Raw genomic sequence first — 25,792 nt, forward strand, 5'->3', positions numbered from 1 at the left:
ACTGCAATAAAAAATAAAAGATAAATAATGTGATTTTTATATCTTGTCTGTTACTCACTAATTATGTGACTTAAGCAAATTACTTAGAACCTCTAGGCATCACGTTCTTCATCTGCAGAATAGAGTTGTTTGAGGACTATCAGATTCTTTATGTGAATGCAATGTGAGAGTGCTCTAATCTCTACTCCTGTCCAGCACTGTGTGTGTGTGTGTGTGTGCACATGCACACATGCTTTAGGGAGTGTGGTTATTACAGTCAGCGACATAGCACCAACACATGGCAGCATCTAGCAGATGTGCAGAACCTATCAGCCATCAGATGTATGGAGATTACCCATCACACACCAAACTGCAAGAGAGGAGCTGGACATGGCTATAACACCGCCTGCCTCTGACCACATTACTTGTTACAATCAGGACTCTTCTTAAAAGAATGAGGTTACAAAAAATCATCTCGACCCACTGCTCTGGTCTGAACCCAAACACGGTGGGAGGTACACCAGACACTAAACCTTAATGTTTTCTAACAGTGATTAGTTATCAGCAAGAATTTGGCACAAAATGAGGGTGACTGCCAATTATTTGTGGGACTGCTCTGTGATCATAGCCTGTTATTCAGCAACCATAAGTGATCATTTTTTCTAAGGATTTATACACGAGGAAATTGAGGTCCAGGGAGGTGAAATAATTAACCCCGGATTAATTAGCCCAATGAGCTGCTGTTGTTATGCAGCGTCTCTGAGGCTTACACGATGCTCTGCACGATGCTGAGGTCCCAGTCTCCTTAGTTCCCCATTATTCCCGGACTCATCTCCACGCTAGATTCCTGCTGACATGGGAAAGAGGGAGGATTTGCAGTCAGGAGGAAATGGTTGCTAATGGAGAATGTCACAAAGATCCCAAAGACTGGGTAAATTTACACCAAGATTCTGTCTAACAATAGAAGTGAATGACTTAACCCAGGTATATTTCATGGTTTTCATATGTTTCCTTACACAACGACCCCATGAATCACTTCATTTTGCATTTCACAAATGTTGAAATTGCAGAGTTCAGGGAGGTTGTGTGACTTGCCTAAGGTCGGTTTTGCATAATTGATTTTGTCCCATTAGACCACTCCTATTAATCCCAGAACAGAGCCCTTCGTGGTATCAAATTTCAGATGCTACATCTAGTTTGTTACAAAACCGCTACCTACATAAATGAAGATATATTATCATTTATTATTTATTATTTCTTGGCCTAGGTGACATGGCTGACACGTACATTTGGGTTTAGCATGTCGATAGTTTCCTTCTGAAGATACTGTAGCTGATCCTTCCTATGTCCTGTTATCAATGATCGGTTAACAGCATATGTCACTGCAATGTAATGTCTGAGTTTACCAAGCTCAGTGGATGATGTTCCTGCCCCTGCAAACTGAAATCCTGGTATTGCAGGGAGTGGAGTCCTGGGGTGCAAACGGACGTGATGCTTATAAAGTTCCTGCTCACATGGTTGGAGGAACTTTATGACTTCCAGACAAATTGTGAGGGACACGCCCTTCACTTTATCAGGCCTAATTTTGTCACCTTCTCCAAGGAAAAACATATTTTAAGGAGAGAATTTAGATGCAGCAACACGGTGGAACGCAACCTTTCCTCCACCCATGAGTGTAAATACCAAATAGAGATGAAGTGCATTGTGAGAGCAGCAATTTGTGTTCAGTATCATTAAAGGACACACGTGCTTGTGACCCCAACACGTGCTTGTGGAATCTGGGAAGTGAATAGCAACACTTTACAAAGTGAATACAAAGTGAATAGCAACCGATGGCAATGGTCCATGTTCGACCAATCAGCACCTGAGAAAGAGGGCCTGAGACTGGCTCTCCATTCCCAGGGGCCCGTCTTGAACACTCTAAAGTACATGATTGGGAGAACCTATGTGTTCTTATCTCAGTCCCATAGTTTTCTCATCTCTGATTCGGGAAGTGTCTCTTTGCTGCCTTTTTATCACTTTGTGGTGTATCTACATATTTTCAAAAGAGCAGTTCTGAGATAAAATATAATCAGGATGACAAATAAATATTTCTAGTGCTGAGTCTTTCTCATGTTGTAGACATGTGAAGACGTTATTCATTCTACAACATAAATAAAAATAAAAATCCTGAGGGCAATAGCAGCATTTTCTCAATCCCAATATTGCTCTAAGTAGAAAGATGGACAGACCTCTGGAGGTGATTTCATCCAAAATGACTGTATGATTCAGGAAGGATTATGATACTATGCAAAAAGGGAGGAAAAGATACTTATTTTGATTACAAAATTTTACTTTGAATAGTCCATAGTTTAGCCACGCAAGACGCATTTGGACACAAAGTTATTAAAAATACCACTGTGTGTAATCAAAACATTATTGCTAAATAAAACAATGACATTTCTTTTCTTCTATTTTTTTTAAAAAACCTTGAAAAGAAAAACAAAGCAGATAAATGGAAAGAGAACAAGGATCTACTTTAATGAGGTACAATCTGTTAGGATGAGCAGGAATGCAAACAGACTAATATTTCAGGAGGTACAGATGAATCACCCACTTAGACGCACTGAGGAGAAAATGAAGAAGCTATGAGTGAGTTGTAGAGCAATGAAGAAGGATGGATTACACCGCAGGAAGCCATCAATATTTGTTTACTCTGTCAGAGTAAGAAATAAATCTGTGAGCTAATTTGTATTCTCGGTTAATTCCAGGGTCCCTGCCTGCGCGTTTTTGTTCTAGAATGAGCGTTGCACAGTTGTTTAATGGTGCCATCAAGAAGGCGGAAAGTCACGGTCCTTGGAGATAGTAAGGCCCTCAAAGTAGGATATCAAAGCACAAATCATGAGATGCCATTATTTCAAATATGTACTTTCTTGCATTCTCCCAAACACCTCCCCCCCGCCCTCTCTCTCACTCCCTCTCACACTCCCTAGCTTGGGCATGCACACTCACACATGTAATTAGACTTAACATTCTTTGCAATTTTAAGAATGCTTCTGCTCACATGGCAAGCTAAATGACAACTAGTTTAAATGGTTGAAGCACCACTTTTTGGCAGTTGCAAGCTTCTTTAAAGTGTTATCAAGTTTACTTGCTAATGACTGTCAATATAATTAAACACAGAGATTAAATGATTTTATATGTAGAAAAATCTACGCTTAAAAATTGCTACTGGGTAAGTCACAAAACCCATCTTAAAATGGTAGTTTTTAAAAATATTTATTTTCTTTAAATAATACGTGAAATAACAGCAATTTCTTTCTGGTAACAGAAAGGACGCCTGCCCATCATTCTGTGTTCTGTAACACCACTTTCCTCACCTGCTTTTCTGATTCCTTCAGACAGGATCTAAATGTGCTGCCTCCTCTAACTTCAAAGGAAAATGGAATCCTTAACTCAGCTTGAAATTAGGACGGGAAATGACAAACTGGACTTATACCTCCAAACGCTCCTTAAATAAGGTTGAAATTTGCTCCGTCCAGTGTCACAGCAGGTTCCAGATGGGAACCCATTCCAATGATCAGTTTCCGACATGCACTCACTGCGGGTTTGAGGGCTGAGACACTGCAGTCTGGTCTGTAAATTCTTCCCTTTGCAGATAAACTAATGGATAAATTGCCAGTGGTCTCAAAGCCTTTGAAAGTTGAGGAATAAATAATCTAGGGCCTGATAGAATACAAAATCAAATATTCTCCTTCCTTCCCAAATCTTCTCCCTTCCCCCCAAAAAGAAGTCTTAACCAAATCAACTACATGCGACTTCAAAATTAACATGGTTGTATTTCTAAATCTGCAAAGCTAGTTAGCGAGAGTTTGTCTTGCCTAAAATATAGGAAGTGCAATGTATACTGATAATTTTTTTCTCCCCCCTGGATACTTTCAATGACAAGAGTTCTTCCTTCCATTCTGATCATTTCTATATTCTTGGTTATTACATTAAATTCAGTAACTAAACCAGGGGTAAGGAACCTTTTCTCTGCCAAGGGCCATTTGGATATTTATAACATCATTCACGGGTCATACAAAATTATCAACTGAAAAATTAGCCTGCTCTATTTGGTCAAACATTTAATGAACTCACCCCTAATGCCTTGGCATGGCTAGACCAAATGATTTCATGAGCCTTCTCACAGCAAGGATATTTTTATCCAGATTGTATTTAATCAACACACAGAGAGAGATTCATGATTTTGCCCGTATATGTATATAATATTTATATGTAATAAGGACAGGATCATGTATAGTTACATTTATAATAAATCAAACATTTATTATAGTTTTAAAATATAATCAATCATATTGATATTTTTCTGCTTAATCCAAAACATTGGGTGATGTGACAAAGTCCAGATGAATGGGGTATATTTTTAAATTCCTGTGGCTGTCTACAGGATTAGTTCCATTTGTAGCATGAGGGAAATATAACATCATGTAATAATGTGTATTCGCTGGGTGCTAACCATTGCTATTAAAAGATGTAGATGAAAAGGGTGTTTTACTGTTTTGGGTTTTTTTTTTCTTTTTTTCTTTTTTGGAGAGGAGGTAGTAAAAGGAACATTTCTTATTAATTGCTCAGTTGAGCAAAGAGATAACACAATTCATTGCATAATTCCCTAAAATGTGCCAATTAGCAAATAAAAGTCTCAATTGTTTGTTCACTATATTCGTCTAAAGGTATTTAAAGGAGAGCTCATTCAGAGTCATTCCTACAAACGCCAGGAAGGTCATGACAGCTTTGTGTCGACTTTCACTCTTGTTTATTAGGCACCTGGTTCCATAATTTCTGGTTTGCCACACAATGAAGTTAATTCCTGATTTACTTGGAAGAACACGTTATATGCCTTCGAAAACTGCACATCTGAGACAAATGATGAAAAATGTAATTAAAAGTGGAATAACACACTTGGCAGGAAATATTACATGTTGTAAATCTCCTGTTACAGAAGGGATCTGAACAACCTTCTTCTCTCCAGAAAAGCTGATGCTGGAACTTCCCATTCTAACCACAGGGCCTCAAAGACAGGTTTAGAGCACAGGGGTGAGGACCATCCGGCCCACGGGCCTTATAAGGCTCCCGAAATCATCTGATCTGGCCCTGCCAAGGCATTAGGGGTGAGTTCATTAAATGTTTGAGCAAAGGGAGCAGGCCAATTTTTAAGTAGATAATTCTGTATGGCCGACAAATATCCAAATGGGCCTTGACAGAAAATATGTTCCCTACCCCTGGCTTAGGTGCTGTCCTTGGTCCTGGAGAAATCTGTATCTCACAGGGAGAGCCTGTGCCTTCCTCGTAGAGTCTGTTCACACAATAGCACTCGGGGTGACACAACTGCCCAATTTGCTCTGTATTTGCTTCCCTGGCTGCACAGGCACCGTTTCTTTCCAAGCCTCAGCTACGTCCTGAGCAGAAGGTGTACCAGGTGAGACCCAGAGAGTACAAAGAGGCTACTGCATTACAGACACACCACTGGCGTGTGTACAGCAGCTAGTCTGTACCAGGCAGCCTGTGGTCTGAGCGTCCCACAACTCTCTGCCTTGGGACCCCTGACACCTGCCTGAGACCCAGGAGGTATCTCAGGATGGGTGTTCATTTGTAGCTTTTGAGGGAAGCACCTGCTGTTTTCTTAGCTCTGACTTTCTCAGTTCCGCCCGGCCATGCATGCCCGCTCCGCTAGGGAAAGCACAGAGACCCACTAAGGGGCTCTGACTAAGGAGTGGTCATGAAGAGAAGGGAAGGGAGAACCTGGGGGCAAGTGGTGAACTGGAAGTTAGAACCTGACAGAATTGTTCTGCACACATTATTTATACCCACAGAGAATTTCTAAAGATTCTAAACAGTCAGATGGCCTTAATTAGCAAAGTCAATTTCCATCTGTGTTACTTAATGAGAGAATAGTAATACATGTTAAAGTAGCTTTACTAGAATTAATTAATATTTATATGGCTTTATTACTCTCGGCATTTCAAATTCCATAACTGACAAGTATTCATTAAGCACCCAGGCACCATGCTAGGACCTGGAGACGCCACAGTGTATTTGTGGTCCAGCTAAAGAGGTAAACTAAATGTGATTCCATATGGTGGGGCGAAGGAGAGAGGAATGCAGGCTGCTACTTAAATGTTTATTATGTGGATTTTCAGAAGAATGCAAACATGAAAAGAATGGTGTAAGCACCAGGTACTTATCAGCCATCTCCTGTTACAATTGACAGCAAACTCTTGCTTTACTTTTACCTCAATTCTCCCCTCAACATTTGCTTCCTCACTGCAAAGAAAATCCCAGGCACAATAGCACCCTAGTCACGAAACTTTTCAATACATTTGCCTAAAATATGAGGTGTGTTTTTTTAATCACAATACCTATTAAGCTAGCATGCTTTAAGGAGCTAATAGCATTATTTATGTACTATCAGCTACTGTACATCAGTGATCCTACTTCCCTGGTTGTCTAAAATAATATCCTCATAGTTAGTTTGTTCTAGTCAGGTCAAAATAGTTTCTACATATGACATTTGTTTGATGAGATCTCCTCCCAGAATTTTATATGAAAAAATCCACAAAGTTAATGGGAAAAAACACAACAAACACCTATTTCCCAGCTAGACCTGACAAGTGCCATCTTATCTGTGTTCTCCCACATATCTATACATCTATCTCTTCCCCCATTCAATGGCTTAATTTTTGAAGCTTTCCAATAACATGTGACCAGGTGGGAGCAGGACTAGGTTTTAGATCAGGGGTGGGGAACCTTTTTCCTGCCAAGGGCCATTTGGATATTCATAACATCATTTGTGGGCCATACAAATCATCCACTTAAAAATTAACCTGCTGTCTTTGGTCAAATATTTAATTAACTCATCCCTAACCCCCTTGGCAGGGACAGACCAAGTAATTGCTTGGGCCTTATATGGCCCACAGGCCAGATGTTCCCATCCCTGGTTTAGAGACAGGAGCAGGTGGGGAAGGCAGCGAGACCTGAGCAGGAGGAAGAGGAAGGACCCTGTTTTCCTGGTAAGAAGCATGGGACACAGAAAACAACGCAGATCAACAAGCAAGAGAGCTCATGCCTTACATTCCGACACACCTTAAGAAGAAAACTTAAAAAAGGGAAGTGAAGGGAAGAACAGCTGGCAGGTAGCAAGATTTGCAATCTTAAATAGGAAGGCCAGGGTAGGAGGATGCTATTTGAATGGAGACCTGGTAAAGGTGAAGGAGGAAGCCCTGTGGCCACCTGGGGGACGGGAGTCTCAGAGAGGGCAGGGGAGCTAAGGCCTGGAGCTGGAATACACTGGTGACAGTAATGGCTCACTGGAACAGCGACCTGTTCACCTTGGTCTTTGTTTCCTGGAAGCACACCGTGCCTGCCCCATCACCAGAAGGCAAACTCTCGGAACAAGGACCTCATTGTCTGTTCCAATGCCTAGGAGACGCCTGGCACATAGTAGGTTCTCAATGTGTACTGTGTGAATGAACCAAAGACAACACCTTCCCCACCTCTCAAAGGGCCAAAGTGCCTCTGCTTTGGGACGTGTATTTCCAAGATGGCCCCGTTTCTTTCCTTTTTTTAAAATACATTTTTATTGATTTTGGAGAGGAAGAAAGAGGGAGAGATAGAAACATCAATGATGAGAGAGAATCATTGATCGGTTGCCTCCTGCATGCCCCACACTGGGGATCGAGCCCGCAACCTGGGCATATGCCCTGACAGGGAATCGAACCATGATCTCCTGGTTCATAGGTCGAGGCTCAACCACTGAGCCACAATGGTGGGGCTGCTTTTATTTTTTTCCATTACATGTTGGAAATTCTTTCTAGGGGGACTGTCATACTCCATGTCCATGATGTTCCTAGTATGTGTTCACCTTTTCTAGGACCTTCAAAGACATCTTAGCAGGAAGCAGAAAGCAGGCTGACAGGACCGCTGCCAGCCAAGGGCAGTTCCCACCCAGATGCCTCTGTGTTAATAATTTACAATGCTACCCTCATCTCTGGGACCAGAGGGCAGGGTGTCATCTTTAATTGCTGTGTCTTCACTTCCATAGAGTGGGGCCAGAGGGCCTCGATAAAGCCTCCATTTAGAAGCATTTTCCCACTACTTGAACGCCATGCTCCTTGTGGCCTCCTGCACTTTTTAAAAAAACAACCACAAAGAGGCAGTTTTGCTCTTGGCCACACTCTACCCATTGCTGAGCACTGCTCTAACTTCAAACGCATCAAAAGGTACGCTGGGCTTTGAAGTTGGGCAGAGATGCACATAAACAGATCCTAGGAGAATTCCATTTCTAAAAAGCCACTTGCTATTACCCAGTTTTAAATTTTCTTTTATTTCTGTTTTCCTTTTTAAAACAAATTCCCCCCCACTCAGTGTTCTCCTTCAGTTGTGCTTGTTCCTAGTTTATCACAGGGGGCTTTTGATCTTCAAGTTTTGTTCTTCTGCATTTATTCCAACCTAGTTTTTGTTTTATACTCTGTTGCCAAGGCTGCCAAGGCATTTCTGTTATTGTGTTCCTAATGGTTTTAAAGGCAAAACTCTCAATACTGTGTGTTTAACTGTTCAATCTTCATTTAGACTTTGGATATCAGCCTTATCCAAGGCCTGGTAGGAAGCAACAGGGTATCATGCATCTGATTTAACATTTTTAATAAAAAGTAAAAGTTAAAAGTAGTTTTCCAAGAATGGAAAGCAGCAAAGTAAAGAGCAACCCATGGGATTCCTACGTGAGGATGAAAAAGGCAGGGACTTGGGAATGAAAAGGCAGACACTGAGCAGGTCTCCATACACTTTAGGTCCCTGCACACAGACAGGAAGCAGCACAGCACACTGGGCCTTCACAACACACACTAGGGCTGCCACCCGGAAGCTGTCCAACACTTCTATACAAGGAAATAGCCAACTGGACAATTAGAGTTCAACATCTTTTACAAATAATTATTTAGTTTGGTCAATAGATGTTTATTAAACGCTAGAGGCCTGATGCATGGATTCGTGCACCGGTGGGGTCCCTCAGCCTGGGTTGAGCCCTCTCGTAATCCGGGACCCCTGGCCTGGCCTGCGGGAAGGGCCGAAACCGGCAGTCCGGGATGTAGTAGTGTGCGAAGCAGCAGGCGGCCAGAAAGGAGCCCAAGCCCGGACTGCGTGCCGTGCTGCTCCAGCTCATCCTGTGCTGCTCCAGCTCATCCTGGTTCTGCTGCGTCTACCACCGCGGTGGGTAACACTGCTGTGGAGGTGGGAGAGGCTCATGCTGCTGCAGCTGCGCTCCAAGCCGTGAGCCCGGTGTCTGCTCATGTAGGTCAGCTGAGCAGTGCTCCCGCTGTGGGAGCACACTGACCACCCGGGGGCAGCTCCTGGGTTGAGTGTCTGACCCCTGGTGGTCAGTGCATGTCATAGTGACTGGTCAAACAGTTGACTGGTCGCTTAGGGTTTTATATAAAGAGATTATCTGTCTAAAAAAATAAGGTTTTCCTTCCAAAACGTTATCTCAGAGAATGTTGTTAACAATAATTCTAAGACTTGGAGATGACTTCCATTTTATATAAGAGGAACCGAAGCTCAGGTATTTTAAATATATTTTTACTGATTTCAGAGAGGAAGGGAGAGGGAGAGAGAGATAGAAACATCAATGATGAGAGATAATCATTCATTGACTGCCTCCTGCACACCCCCTACTAGGAATCAAGCCTGCAACCCTGGCATGTTCCCTGACTGGGAATCAAACCATGACCTCCTGGTTCATAGATCAATGCTCAACCACTGAGCCATGCTGGCTGGGCCAAAACTCAGGTATTTTAAATAGCCGGCAAACATTACACAGCTAGTTCCTGCTCCACTTGGCATCTTACTTCCGGATTACCTGATTCTAAATACAGTGTTCTTTCCATTCCACCCGCTTTCTCTGTCAAACACAGAGTCACCAAAATAAACCAAAAAGCCTGCATATCTACTGAGAGCTTCATAGAAACACTCTTGGAGACAAGAGTCGGGATAAACACTGTCCATGAAGCAGATAAGGAAAGTCGACAAAGTAATTTCTGATTTCAGAATGAAAAGTGTGTCTCAAAACAGATTTATAAATGCCACACACATTGCTTATCTCCTCAGTTCTGTTTGACTGCAAGACAACAATTAGAGTCCGCAGTAAATTAGGGTACACTCTTTTATGCAACAAGATTGTATATAATATATAGATAATATATGCCATGTACACATATACATATATATTTAGACACACAGTATATATGTGTGTATGTGTATGTGTGTGTGTGTGTGTGTGTGTGTGTGTGTATGTATGTTCTGAGTGCAGCTATAGGTGCCACTTTTTATTCTTTTTTAAAAAAATCTTTATTGTTGAAAGTATGGGCACCTTTTTAAAAGAATTCTGCTGCTCAAACTTTTATCTTTCAAATGTTTCATCTGGAGCAGAGGTGAGAATAGAGCAGGAAAGAGTAGTTATCCCATTTGTAAGTTGCATTGTGTTTACTCTCACTAAGGATGTGGATATAATAGAATGATAAGTGTATATTAGATATAAATCATAGACATATGTACCTCTTTAACATTTTTTACATGAGGTCCATGGAGTAAATACATTTAAACTTTATTTTACTCACACATCCAAATTTAGGTTAAGCCAGTGCAATCAAGTGTGAATATTTTCTTGACTAAACAGCAGCCCTGTGGTCTGGTGTTTATTCTATAATCCTGCATTCTTCCCCTTCCTCCCTCTTAGCTTTGAGAGGGTCATTAGGAGCCAGAGAGAAGAGAAAACATTTTCTCTTGTGCCCTGTTTTTCTTTCTGTGCATTTGTGGATGAAGAGGGAGGGAAGACATCTTCTTGCTGTCAAAATTTCACACACCCATAATGCATTTATTCTAAAAGTATATTCTTCCTTCACTGTCCTAACCATGCGGTTTCTGATCTGTAGTCAGTGTGTTCATCTACAAGGCAGTGACTACAGATGGAGAATGCTTCCGAATCCGGTCCTGGCTCGTGCAGCACCTCTCTTCTGAGCAGTTATGTGAGTCCTCAGTGACTTCCTGCACAACTGGGAAATTTGTAGTAGATTCTGAATAACTGTGGGCATAACTGAAGATAAGCATCATTGGGACCATTAGTGGGAAGCCAGGACATAGAAAGAGAATGTAAGAGTGAGCGAGAACACAAATCTCAGAGTCAGACTCTTTGGTCTGGATCCTGGTTCCCTCACTTCCTAGCTCGGGAGCTCCCTGTGCCTTGGTTTCATCATCTGGGAAATGGGCGTGTGATGGTACCTACCCTGTGGGCCCATTCAGGGATTAAATGAGCAGAACACAAAGAGAACCTGGTGTAAAAGTGCTCGATGCCAATAATGATAACAAAATTATTTTGTTAATGTTTTATTTTTTAATTGATATACTAATGATTTGGCTTGTATTTCTGCCTTCTCAGATATTTGGTACCATTTACCTAGTGCACGGATTTTGAAGGCTTGCTAGTTACTCATACATTTTGTTGCTGTCAGAATCTTACAGGGGGTGGCCTTGATCTCACTAATAAATGAAGCTCGGCTCAAGTCAGGGTGGGTGCTTACTCAGGTAATTATGCAACATGACTCTGAGTTCATCTTTGGCCTAAGAGGACAAAATGTTGGTATTTGTATACCACCAACACAGTATCGAATTTTAAAATGCCAATTGATGGTAATTATTCTTTGAAACTGTCACTATATTTAGTTTCTTTCTGTGCCACTCACATTGCCAACCAGGGGAAACTGGACCCTCCTGGTATAAGTGGGAGAGGCAGCTACGTTTTCACGATGAAAAAGTGGGGACTTCCCATCAGAGGCAGCTCCTCAGGGCTCTGTATATGCAGCTGACCGACACCTTGTGGTCTGAATTGTTAGTAAGTGGACAGAGGAGGCGCTAGTCCCCTGTGCTATTTGGAGGAAAGCCCCTGCCCATCCGCCCTGGGAGCTGCTGATGAGCCCTGGCACTGACATCGAGAAGCCTGCACCCACTTCTGTGCTCTCTCTTCCCCCTTCCCCCCCCCCCACACACAGCAGCAGGGTTGCCAGACCATGTGCCTCCATTTATATTTATTTAACCCCCACATGGCTCCCGGAATGCACTAAACATATACTAGTATTCACGACTATAAGGAAAACATTAATAAAGAAGTAAATCGGAGGCTGGTGGGTTCAGCTGGGTGAACCTCCTTTAAAAAATATATATATTTTTATTGATTTCAGAGAAGAAGGGAAAGGGAGAGATAGAAACATCAATGATGAGAGAGAATCATTAATTGGCTGCCTCCTGCACGCCCCCTAATGGGGATTGAGCCTGCAACCAGGCATGTACCCTGACTGGGAATGGAACCGTGACCTCCTGGTTCATAGGTTGACACTCAACCACCAAGCCATGCTGGCTGGGCTGACCTGAGGAAAAAAAAGCTGCATGAATACTGAGGGAAGCAAAGGGCTGAGAGGGCGGGTCCACTTGCAGAATCAGGTACTGAGAAGCTCTCCGTGGTCCCCATGGAAGCATCATAATCTCAATAAACACAATGGTCGGAGATGAATAATAAGGATGTAAATGATTTACTCGTGAAAACAGCCATCCTTCAAGGGGAGGTGCAGTTACTCCATTATTCCTGCCAAGTGAGTGATTTGGAGAAATGCTGATGTCAGTGCTTATGGCTCCATGGGAACCAGGCAGGCTGGTTAAAATGAAAACAAAACAAATAATCAAGCAGCACAACCGTGTGGGTTGCTGAGGGCTTTCTGTTTGCTTGCACGCTGATTTACATGCCTGGGCAAAATGGAACAGGCAAGAACGCGGTCCCATTAGAACAGAGCCCTCCTTCAAATGCACATGATGATCATTTATAGCGATGCGATGTCCAACACACATTCTTTGAAAGGAAATTAAGCCTCATTGGGCTCATTCTCAGGACCGCATTTTACAGAAGGAAGAGAATTCTCCTGTCGGACTGTGAACACTGCATTCCAAGGGAAGAAGTAAATATTTAATGAGTTCCAACTGTGTGAGGCCTATGTTAAGCATTCTGAACAAGAAAGAGGAACAGGAGAAGAAAGACGTGGTCTGACGCTCAGGAGGAAGAGTTACAGATGGGAACCGGGACAGGATGTCCCAGGGAGGACAGAGACCTTGGGGCTGGGCAGGGCCTGAATCTTCCATCACCTGTCACCTCCATAATGTAGGCCAGTTCCTGAAACCCACGAGTTTCACTTTCCTGTCTGTAAAGTAGGAACAGTGCAGCCCACCAGGCAGGATTCAGATAAATACACATAATTATCTGCACGACGCCATCAGCCAAAAATTGTACCTGTGTACATCTCTCTACATCTATAGACTCCTTGTGTCATAGCTGAGCTCTCGAGAATCTAAGTAAATGCTGAACTGCTGAGATCAGGGACCCCCGAAGGCAGTGGCTCCAACAGGAGAAGGTGTGTTTCTCCACAGCTGGGCGTGGTCTCAGGCAGGTGGCCGAAGTCACTGGCTTCCGAATGTCACCCAGGGACTGGGACAAGGGCTCAGCTCAAGTTCTCCTTGTTCCCGACTTCAGCCACTTCACGTGGGAGGGATACGTAAGTTCAAGGCACATGTTTTTATGAAAAAAGACCCCTTTGAGTCTGCGCACCAACACTTTCCCCCTCGCTATAGAATAGCTAGGGCCTAATATAACATGTGCCCATGATTATCATTCTGCAGGCATTTTTAGAAGAAATATTAAAATATGAATTTGATTTCAGAATACCCCTCATGTGTTTCCAACAAGGAATAAAGATAATGAACATCATCAACATTCAGGGAATTAAGAAATATTTAATTGAAAGGGCCATTCATCACCAAAAATACAGTTTTTAAGGTCAAAGATGAATGGCCAAGTTTTCTAAAAGAAGAGAAGAAAATGTGGAGATCTCGGCTAATTCACAGGGCAGGAGCTGATCCACAAAGGTAGTGAATCATTGGTGTTCAAGGAGACAGAGTCTAGACCAGATGGACCAAAGGGGAGAACTTCTATAGGAAAACTACACACACGCACATTTGGGTGAGAATCTAGAAGGTCCTTTTCATCAAGCTAAGAAACAGGAAAACTTCATTCAGATGAAGATTTATTGGGAAGCAGAAATGGAGGAGGAAGAACATGGGTGGGGTTGTTGGGCTCTTTCTGAGGTTTTCAGGGCCAATGTAGGTGATAGGGGTAGAGAGAGAAGACACAGCTTAGAAGGAATCATCAGAGAGATGTCACATCAGTGTGGTGTCTGCCTGGAAGCATCTGCAATGCCACTGACATGCAGAGGGGAGCCCAGGAGAGAGGTCAGAGGAAAGTCATGAATCATCTTCACAGAGGCTCCATCCCTAGAAATGCAAGGGATCTTCAAAGGAGAAAAGAGAGGATGGATGAGCTAGAGGACTGGCTGCAAGAGGTCCAAAGACCTAGATCAAGGATGTTAGAGACAGAACAAAATGAACAAACTCATGTAAGAGGTGGGTTCCTGACTGGTCTCCCTCAGATCCCCCTAAAGAAAGGGGACCAGTCATGAGAACTGTACTCACCTGGGAGAATGAGGAGGTATAGCTTCAAAAAAGTATTTCGTACTAGATATTTCCCCATTGATTTTAGAGAGAGTTGAAGGGAGGGAGGGAGGGAGGGAAAGAGATGGAGAGAAACGTCAATGTGAAAGAGACACATGTATTGGTTGCCTCCCGCATGTGCCCTGGCCTGGTCTGGGGATCAAACCTACAACTCAGGTACATGCCCTTGATCAGGAATCAAACCCATCACCACTCCGGTGTGTGGGCTGATGCTCTAACCACTGAGAAACACCGGCCAGGGCTATCAACTGACCTTCCTGATGCTCAAATAACCTTTGCACATGTTCTCTTGGGTGCCCTGTGTCACTCTGTAAAGTTGTCAGTTCACTTGAGGAAATTGAGGCTCAGAAAGTCAGCATCTTCCCTGAACCTCTGAGCTCACAGGAATGTGAACCTGGACCCCAGAAGAGGAGTGACAAGCTGGGGATGTCCAGGTCAACCTCCTGAAGGTGACAGGGCTAGGAAGTGGCAGGAACAGGGCCACAGGAAACCTTCTGTGGCTAACCAAGCAGGCGTTCTTTTCGTTTCGCCCTGGCACCGGAGAGAAGGGGAGTTAAATGAGGTCCTCCACAGGCCAGAGGATGAATGGTTAAAGATCATGGCTGATGTACGAACACATCACCAAAACTTCCAAGAGAAAGCCAGTTTTTTAATGTCAAGGTTGTGAAGGCCCTGCCCCCAACTCCTGAGTGTGCTTGCACTGAGGTTCACTTCCATGTGTGAATAGATTGTGCATTATAGGCATAGAGACACATACGATACCAAAGATACACACTTTTTCAGAAATAACTTTCTCTCTATAACTTTGGCCATTTAAGTGCAACAAACATTCAAATAGTCTTTGTTCAAATCAAAACACATGAAAGAGGTCTAGGGGATGGAGCTCCCAGTGGATGCAGCGACATGGTCTCCTAGAGCCTAGTATGTTCTGGAGAGAGTACATCAGAGCTTGATTATCTCTAAATGCGTTTCCTGTGCATCTCAAAACATCTGAGCAGCAGATTACATAATGCATTCCAGGGGGGGAGGGGGGACTTTAAATAGCCCAAATTAAATCAAGACAATCAAAGAATATGGTGCAGTGAACAGAAAGGCATTGAAAAATATGTTTCTCAAATTGAAGAGGGTTTTTAACCAAAGTCTGCGCGCGCGCGCTCTCTCTCTCTCTCTCTCTCAATTTACAAACTCAGTCTGCCTTAAAGAATAAGGAAGGCTATGTTATATAACAGGAAATGGAAAGGTTGGGGAAGTCTTGGGTTGGTTATTTCTGTGACTAACGCTGTTTTCTTTCTAAATACTCTGCCATAGCAATTCTTGGCTTCATTCTGAGGCCGGTGTCTTTGGATTGTAGGGTGGCTGCCCGTAGCTATTGGAGGAGTATGCTCCCTTATTTATACCCAGTAGGAGTCAGATACACCCTACAGAGAATAACTTGAGTGAACACTTCCTAAATTCTCCTAAGATTGATGTGAACAGGGTATATTAATGTATTACATATTATGTGTATCTTGGAAATTAGGTCTTCTGTTGCCCAACGTGGCAGAGAAGCGCTGGCTAGAAGTGGAGACGTTAACTGAACCAAATTAGGGGTATGTTTGCAGAAGGACAGGAGGCATATGCTGAGTCAGCCATCAGTCAGAGCCACTGGACACAGCTTTTATCCTCCCCGGACTCAAAATTCCACTCAGGACACTCCCGTCTTTATTTATTTTTAAATCTGGGAACGTCAATCTGGATTTGCCACTAGTACATTTAAAGATCGGTGCTTGATATCATTTATCTCAATTCACTCAGCTGGCCTCCATAACAACCCCTGGACATTATTTATCTTGGTTTGAGTCCCATTTCCTCAGCATCGTCCTCAAACACAACTCTTCCTCATTCACTTCTCATGTATTAAGCAAAGACGTATGGCATTGTTTGGTTTAGTTCTTTCCAATTCAATTGAACAGGGTTTGCCTCAAGCCATCCTTCTTTATCGAGCCACTGTGTCGTCTCCTATGTCTTCCCTCTCCCAGTGTTCATTAGCGAGGATCAGATAATGGGGTTCCATTCCTTCGATCACACGTGCATTCGGAAGCCATCTGATATCATTTGCTCACATCCTCTTTGGGTTCATTCACAGATAATTCATCTTGATTTCTGTCCTCTTGCTGAGAAATTATGGACTTACTGCCACACACTAGCCTTTTCCATAGGACACTATGTCTAATCAAGATGGTTGGCATTTATCCACGAACACTCTTGAGACATCTCAGCCTCAATGAAGCCAGCAATGCATTTTCATCACATCCGAAAATTCTACAAAAGTACCTTAATGTTGAAAAGTGGAAATGAAAGGAAGTGAACAAGGACATCTTTGGGGTAGATTACTTAAAGAGTATTTTAAAAATATTTATGCTGGCCCTGACCGGTTTGGCTCAGTGGATAGAGCGTTGGTCTGCGGACTGAAGGGTCCCAGGTTCGATTCCGGTCAAGGGCATGTACCTTGGTTACAGGCACATCCCCAGTAGGAGGTGTGCAGGAGGCAGCTGATCGATAATTCGCTCTCATCGATGTTTCTAACTATCCCTCTCCCTTCCTCTCTGTAAAAATAAATAAATAAAAAACACACACACACACACACACACACACACACACACACACACACATACATTTATTCTGGATAATTCTCTACCTGATTGCAGCAATATTTGCAGAATCTGCTTCTTAATCCTCTACCTCCAAAAAGAATACAAGATTGAATATTTTATGAGGTTGTGCAAATTGTTTATACCTCAGGAGTGGCTTCTGCCTTCAATTCAAAGCACCCACAATTACAAGGTGAAGATTTGCCCTCCACACAAGCACTGAAACTTTCCTGCCCACAAGGTTTTCTACAAGATATTCTTTCCATCATCAGGTAAAATTTAATGTGGAAAGGTGCACAGGAAGAGTAGGTGAAAATAATATTACAAGATGGAAAATTTTGTTCACTTAATAGCTAGTGTGCATAGTTTCTTATCAACTTATCCCCAAACCAGTCCCACCTCTAGCTCAGAATCTGTTTGGTCCTATTTCAAAGGGTTTATGTGTTTCTGACAAAAAGAAACCACTGGCTTAAATTCTCTCTCCTGGTATTCTACTTAAAATTTAGATAAGTAATTAAGTCACTTTTATAGCTGTTATCCAACAGTAACCTCCAACAAGAACTTAGAATACTGCTGGACAGTCTGCCAAGCAACCTAGGTTTTGGAAATCGATAGTCATTCATATCAACTCTAAGACTGGGTCTTCAGATTGTGTAAGCTACTTGGTTTTAGATGTAAGAATTTTGGGATTCTACATCAGACTATCATTGATGCTATTAAGACCTGCCTCCCTTAGTGATAAAATGACACGCTGTGGTGCTCACCTGTCTAAACAGGGGACAGAGGTTTCTGTGGCACCAAATCTGCCCTGCTGGCCCTCATCCGAGTTAGACAGAGGGTGTAACCCTGAGGTGGTCAAACCTCTTCTGGTTCACAGAATCTTTGAGAACCCTCTTGATTCCATGATCCTGGGGAGCTCATCATGAGCATGGAATATATCCCTCTCACAGACAAAGGGATGCATTGGTACAAGGAATACCAAAATAGACATGTTTCAAAAATGCAATTGCAAAATATCTTCTACACTCTCCTCCCTGTGCTATTTCTCATGCTTCTCCATAACACTATCTGCCCCAGTGTGCCCTTTAAAATAAAAGAAGAAGAAGGGAAAAAACACAAGAGAAAGACTTCTGGTACTTTTAGGAAAATGGATCATTTCTTTAACAATCCAGTCTACCACGCTGCTCACCAGTGATACTGTCAGGATTTCAGAGTGCCCTGCCTTTCAAGAGGGCTGCTGTTTTGCCCCAATTTGAACCTATCTTCGCCTGGTATTTGTTCTCCATGCTCCTGGGGGCGGGAGAAATATTCACAGAGAATACAGTATGAAGGTGACTCCTACAGGCGTGCTCTTGAGGGCTTCCCATCGAAGGCCGGGTGCATTTTCACACTGTCTAGTATTTAGGAACCCCGGTTAACTGTGTGTCCTAAACCAGGAGCCTGGTCCTATTCAGGAAGGGAATAAAAGGTGGAGCATGGGAGAAAGGACTCGTCAGCTGCAGAATCAAAGGGCTGGACAGAAAGACTAAGGGCCCGCTAGTGAGCGTGTTCCTATGGACAGAAGTTGGTTGAATTTAAAGAAGTGCCTTTAATTTCAGATTATGACTTGACTTTTTTTAATGGGCAAAAATATAACAACGGTTTTGAATTTTACAAACAGACCCTGTCTTCTTCAGTTTGGGCTGTTCTAGCAGAATGCCACAGACTAGTTGACTTTTAAATGACATTTATTTTTCATGGTTCTGGGGCTCAGAAGTCCAAGGTCAGGTTTCAAGCAGATTGATGTCTGTGGGTAAAAGGCCTGCTTCCTGTCCTCATGTGGAGGAGGGGTGAGGGGCCCTGGGGGCACTAATCTCCCATCTATGAGGCTCCACCCCCATGACTTATCACCTCCAAATGCCACCATATGGGGATTCAATTTCAAGGTATAAATTTTGGGGGGGTACAACATTATGTAGTAGACCCACATTTATTTATTTAATACTTTTGTTGATTTCAGAGAGGAAGGAAGAGAGAGAGAGAGAGAGAGAGAGAGAGAGAGAGAGAGAGAGAAAGAAAGAAACATCAATGATGATCGAGAGAATCATTGATTGGCTGCCTTCTACATGCCCCCTACTGGGTATGTGTCCTGACCAGGAATCAAATCGTGACCTCCTGGTTCATAGGTCAATGCTCAAACACTGAGCCACGTTGGCAGGTCACAAGGAATTCTTTATCTTTTTTGTTTCTCCATCAAGTTTTCTAAAGTCATCATCTCTAAGAACAGGAAACCATGCCTGCCTCCACTGGAACAGGAGTGAGGAAACTATGTCCTGCGGGTCACATCTTATCAGCCACCTGTCTGTTTATTGCCTGTGAGCAAAGGGTGGTATTTACATCTTTTATCGTTACATTTAAATGGCCATAGCCTGGCCGGTGTGGCTCACTTACATATATTGTCTATTATAATGCTGTCTAACTACTTCTCTATCTATCAAAAATGCTATTAGAGAAATTACTATATTAGGAACTATCTGAATTAGATGACCTGGAAAATATTTTTCAACTCTGATTTAATGACATAGAAGAAATAGCTGGCTTGACAGATTCTTTCTTTTTTTTTTTTTTTCTTTTCTCTCTCATTCTCAGAATGAGCTCTTTTGACTATTTGCTTTTGTAAACAGGCTCAGTTTCATAAACATTAGCACTCGGCCCCCTGGTGACTTGGGTAAGTGCTAACATTTTAATTTGTATTATGACACACATTATAATTTTTTTCTATCATGGGACGACTTAAGTGGAGAATTGATATAATCAAATAACTTAGACCGCAGTTCCATTTTCTGTATTAATATGTGTGTTTGCAAGAGGATAGACAGCTCTGCCTCAAGTAGCCTCTACGATGTGATAGGTGCTTGCAAACTTAAGGAGCAGAGAGGGAAGAGAGGGTTTCCAGCACCTAAAATATTATAAGTGAATAACATCATCTTCATCATTAATCATCATCTATTATGTTGTATTTGCTCTCCATCTGGTTGGGTATCAGGTGTGATGTCAAATAGCTTCAGTACATTAATTTCCAACTACTGACTACTGGTGGCCGGCAGATTAGGTTACTGTGACTATTTATTAACTCTGTTAATTGTTTGACAAATCATTATTGACTACCGTTCACAGAATGGCAGATGGCCAATAGGATGTTAAGTGGAACTTGCTGTACTGTTGTGATCTCTTGACAGATCATACATTTAATAAATTAAAAAAGAAACATTCTTCCTTTAAGGAGATGAATGAGATGTGTTATAAGATCAAGGTACAAACAGCTTCAGTATGAAAATGAAGCCTCTTTAAACTGAAGTAGTGAAGGCCAAATCAACCGTCAAGGCTCTCACCATGAAGGGGTGTTTTCAGAATCTTCGGCACCTCTCTGACACCGCGTGTGTTGGACGGATGTCCTAGTAATCGATATTATAACAGTAGGAGAGCAAACCTGGGAAAGCATCCAGTTAGGAAGAGCATCCCTGGTACAAATGCTTTGGGGATGAAATCATGAAAACGAGATACATGTGAGTTCACGTTCGCCAGGTCTGATACCCACGTGAAACTTCAATAGTGCCCGAGCACAAGAACGTAAGTTAACAGAACAAGTTTAATGACTTTCACCTTTAAAATTTCAAAAACGTAGTTTAAGCCTCAAAAATTTATTTTTATATATATCTAGAAGATATCTAGAAGATATAATGTGGAAGACCAGAAAGCTGGAAACGAATCCTAAGACTAATGACCAATATTGTGTAGGAAATTCAGAACAAAGCTGAGAGCTTATTTCCCACTTTCCCTCAGCTAAGCTCAGCTAAGCTCATAGCTGTATTGGTCACCAGTGCCTTCCTGTGCTAACCTGAGCGGCGCACGCTGATGTGACAAGGAAACCTTAAAGTTTCACTGACTGAACACATCTGAAGCTTGTTCCTCGCTTGACTGATGGGCTGATGCAGATGCTCCTAGTCAGAATGTGATTTCAGACCAGGTAAATATTTCAGAACTCAGATATTGTCAGCCTCTGGACTCTCTCATTCCCTTGCATTCTAAAGTCTACCTTGCTCAGGTAGAATAAGGGGGAAAGGGCAGTGAGGAGGCATTCACACCTTTTAACCTTGCTACAAAGAACATGACATCTCACTTTTACTCATATTCCATTGTCAAGAACTAGTCATGTGACTCCACTTCAGTGCAAAGGATGCTGGGACATGTAGTTCTGTCAGTGCAGCCAGCTGGGGCAATGCCTTGCTCTGTGGAGGAGTGGCAGGCAGCATGCTTTCTGGTAGGTGGTAAAGGGTCTCTGCCACAACTGTCTCATGGAAGGGGCTACTTGTATACTAGTATTTGTGGAATAAATGAATGAGGATGACATCTTTTTAGACTACCCGCTGGGAGGAAGCATGACCACCAAGGTGAGGGATCCTCCCTGAGAATCAGGGCCCACCTGACTTTTTGGAAGAAAGGAATTATGCCCATGACTGTTTTACATGGTGCTCAAGTTCAGCATGTTTTCTAAGTTCAAGTACGGTTATCTAAGGCTCGAATCAGCGTCGGCACAGAATGACAACACACACTAGCTGTAGAAAAGAGGAAACTGTTTGAGGATAATTTTATAATAATTCCTGTCTGTCTATAACATTGGAAATCAAGAAAAACATGCCCTTACCAATGCAGCCTCTATAACATTAATATATTTAGAATTCTAAAGACTGATATTTCCTACTATCTAAGAAAATAGTTTCCAGACACATAAGCCTAAAGCAGATCTTTTTACTCTTCAGCTCATTTATACTATGTGAAATAATTAGAGAGAAATGGCTTTCTTGACCTAATAGGATGGTGACAGAGTGGGATGGGGGTGGGCATCTGTAGGTTCAGTCCGTTACTGCTGGCTTGGTCTCGTAGTGTGTCTCTATCAATATATATCTTGGGATGACTCAACAATTGGCTTAAAAAATCACATTGGAGGCATGAAATTACATTATTTCCTCTGGTATTTTTTTGGTTTTCTTCACTGAGATGATCAAATGGGTTAAATTGTAAATATTCCCCCCCTTTCTCTACAGTCTCCCCATCAAATACGCTGGTCATAAAAAACCCTGATTTGGAGAAATGAATTGTGTCATATTATTCTAAATATAGAAAGAACATTATGTAATTTTAATAGAATAAAAACATCACTTCAAAGATATACAGTAAAATATAATGTATTGATCTGTCTTACCCTCAAAGCATACATGCTAATATTGAAAAATAATATAGTTAGAAAATCTTGTAATGTGCATATTGGAGAAAATATTTCATTTCTCTGGGCATTTCAGCATCTGTTTACTACTGCACCAAAAGCTTTATCTGAGCTTGAAAAATGCAAGGAGAGACCGTTGATAGAATCTCAAGATATATCAACACCAGGCACTATTTTAAACTAGTGTAGTCTATCTCCTACACCTGAGATTAACAGGTATGTAAAAGAAAGTACAGCGCAGCCAGTGAGGCTCAGTGGTTGAGCCTCAACCTATGAACTAGGTGGTCATGGTATGATTCCTGGTCAGGGCATATGCCCAGGTTGGGGGCTTAATCCCCAGTCGGGGGCATGCAGGAGGCAGCCGATCAATGATTCTCTCTCGTCATTGATGTTTCTATCTCCCTCTCCCTCTTCCTCTCCCTTCCTTTCTCTAAAATCAATAAAAATACATTAAAAATAAAAAGAATCATGAATTAAAGCATAGTCAGTGTTCAAATGGGCTTAAATGAATGAAATGGACAGGGAAAACTACCTCCTTTCTTTCACTTAGATTAGTATTGAATAATACATGTTTCCTGAAAAGAATGTAAAATGGCAAGTTATAGACACTGGCTGACTATAGGTGCTAACCTAACCTTCCTAGCAATGTTCACCTTGTATATCCCAGTATCACAGGAAGTACAATTCAGCAAAATACCTTTCAAAGCCTCAGACCATCAGAGGGCCAGAGTAGAGCTTTGATGGGGTTTCCAATTACATCAAAATGTGCAGCTGCCCACAGCTCAGTCTCTTCCAGGTCTTCATGCCAGGGGCGCGGCTTCCTTGCCAGGTTAACCTCTCATAGCTCATGCTGGCAGCTTTCTTTATTGTGTCTCCTTACATGCGTGTTTTATGACCACCATTCCTGTCAGTCTTATTTGCTCATGAGACAAAAGAACCAGTTCTTTCAAGAAAAAAGCAAATTAAGAAGTTATTGAAGTGTGGATCGCCTAGCGACAAGCCCTCCGGCCCCCAGAACCATCTGCTCCGATGGCTGGGCTTTTATTTCACAAACCACTGAGCCTTCCCAGCCACATGCTGCTAGATAATTAGGGGCTGTATTGTGTGGATGGAAACCCAGGCCTGGAGAAACACTGAAAGACACAGATGCAGACAACCAGCTGTTGTTTTCCTGCCCTGGACCAGTGCACGTGCACAATGATGCCATCCCAGTTCGCTTGGGGCCAAGCCTTTTCCTGGCAGGAGTGTGATGGCAAACGGCAGCCTGCGCCCTCCTGGCTGCATCGCCACAGCAGCCGCTGACATCTGGGTGGGCTTTCCCATGTCCTGTTACGTTCCGTCTTACTGAGTTCTCACAATGCGACCGTGAGGTCCAAAAAGTGGCCTCACTTTAGAGGTGAAACAGATGTGAGTGATGCTGAGGGACTTATCCGAGGCTCTGTGTTGGAGCTGAGCTCTCTGGCTTCGATGTGGTCCTTCCTTGCTATCCTCACCATCTTTGCTTATTTTGAAAACTCCAGCTGGGTCTTTCGTACGCTCTTACTGGAGCTGTGCTTGGGTTTCTAGTTTTGCCTATAGAATAACTCTGGCCGGCACGCATCCTCCAACCACTATTGACTGAGACCATTAGTCCAATAACCCGCTGACCACTGGGTCAGGCAAGTTAATTGGCTTGTTGCGACAGGAACAGAAGGATCTCTTGGCTTCATCCCTCAGAGACGCTTCACAACAGGGCAACGTGGCTATTTTAGGGATTTCTCCCTGGGTGACTGCCTTCTCACCACAGTTCAGCAGCTTCAGGTTTGGACACAATTCAAGACTGAGCTGTACCTAATGAAAGCACATCTGGAAACTTTGTAAAGATGACCCATCTGGTAGTTTTGTTCCTCCATAGGAAAGTGTCTCAGTGTTATTCATCTTTGTGTTGTTTGGAAGCCAAGCCTGCTGTCTTGGAGACCCGGGGAGAGAAAACAAGTACGAATGTGTCCCTAAACCCAGGCATTCCCTCAAAGACTGTCTGCATGGTTGGCGGCATTTATTAAACATTTTTGTTTCTTTAGTTTGGAATACAAGTTTTATTTTATTTTATTTATTAATTAAGGTATTACATATGTGTCCTTATCCCACCCCCTTACTCATGCCCTCACCCCCCTAGTATCTGTGTCCATTGGTTATGCTTATATGCATGCATACAAATCCTTTGGTTGATCTCTTCCCCTTCCTCCTACCCTCCCCTACCTTCCCTCTGAGGTTTGATGACAAGTTTTTTGTGTGTTTTTTTCTTCCTGGAAACAACTGTATCTGATGTAAAGGTGATCATCATGCTCCAGGAAGAGCCCACTTCTGGCTTCTGTTATAATTCATGTTATTCGGAAGCTTTTGGTGAAACGTGTCAGTAGAAGCATTATGAGTTTTTCAAAATCTCACTAACATATTTAGAATGCTTAATTGAAGCTTACCCTTTATTTTGTTCAATACATGCTGTCTCTAGCTAATAGTTTGGGGAGGGGAAGTCCCCTAGGTGAGGGTCTTATATTTAGCTGTTTGTTTTCCTTTAAGGCTGGAAAAATCAAGGTTCTGAAAGGAATTGATATTAACAGGAAATCAACAGGGTAAAGAATAATTTTGATGATTTTTTTTCCTTTGGCATTGCAATTATATCCAGTACACTTGATGAAATAAACAAATAGTTCACACAAAGCCATTAATTTCCTTCTTTCTATCTACACAATTTTAATTAGGAACATTTGATTAGACTTGGCTAAATGCCTCAAAAAGATTGCAGAGTGCACATTTAAGCTACTTGTATATAAGGAAATGTATTTTTTATCAATTACTAAGTACAATAAATAGCTACCATTGTTGTAGGTATTTCATGGAGAAAATTCTTGTCAAAATTATCTTTTATCACAAAATTTATTGGAAAACAAAGTTCTCTCAGGGTTTATTACTTATTAAGCCTTTGCTGTTTTAATTGTTATAATAAATAAGAAGCCTTTTTAATGTATTCACTGCATTTTATATGATGTCATATTTTTATGGCAAGCAATAAATGTGTTTGATGTTCCCGATACCAGTTCACCACTGAGATTTTTTAACTTTTATTATCTTGAGGATTTCTGCCATGAATTAAAATGACATGCAAATCTGGAGACTCAGTTAGTTGAAGCAAAATTGCTAAATTGTTGAATTCATAAGCCTTTTATCTTTGGGGCACACTGTTCATTTTCGAATAAAGGGGATAGAACTCAACCAATTGTTTTAAGTATTTCTGTTACTCCACCAT

The sequence above is a fragment of the Myotis brandtii genome, unplaced genomic scaffold, assembly GCF_000412655.1.
Source record: "Myotis brandtii unplaced genomic scaffold, ASM41265v1 scaffold693, whole genome shotgun sequence".
Taxonomy (NCBI): domain Eukaryota; kingdom Metazoa; phylum Chordata; class Mammalia; order Chiroptera; family Vespertilionidae; genus Myotis; species Myotis brandtii.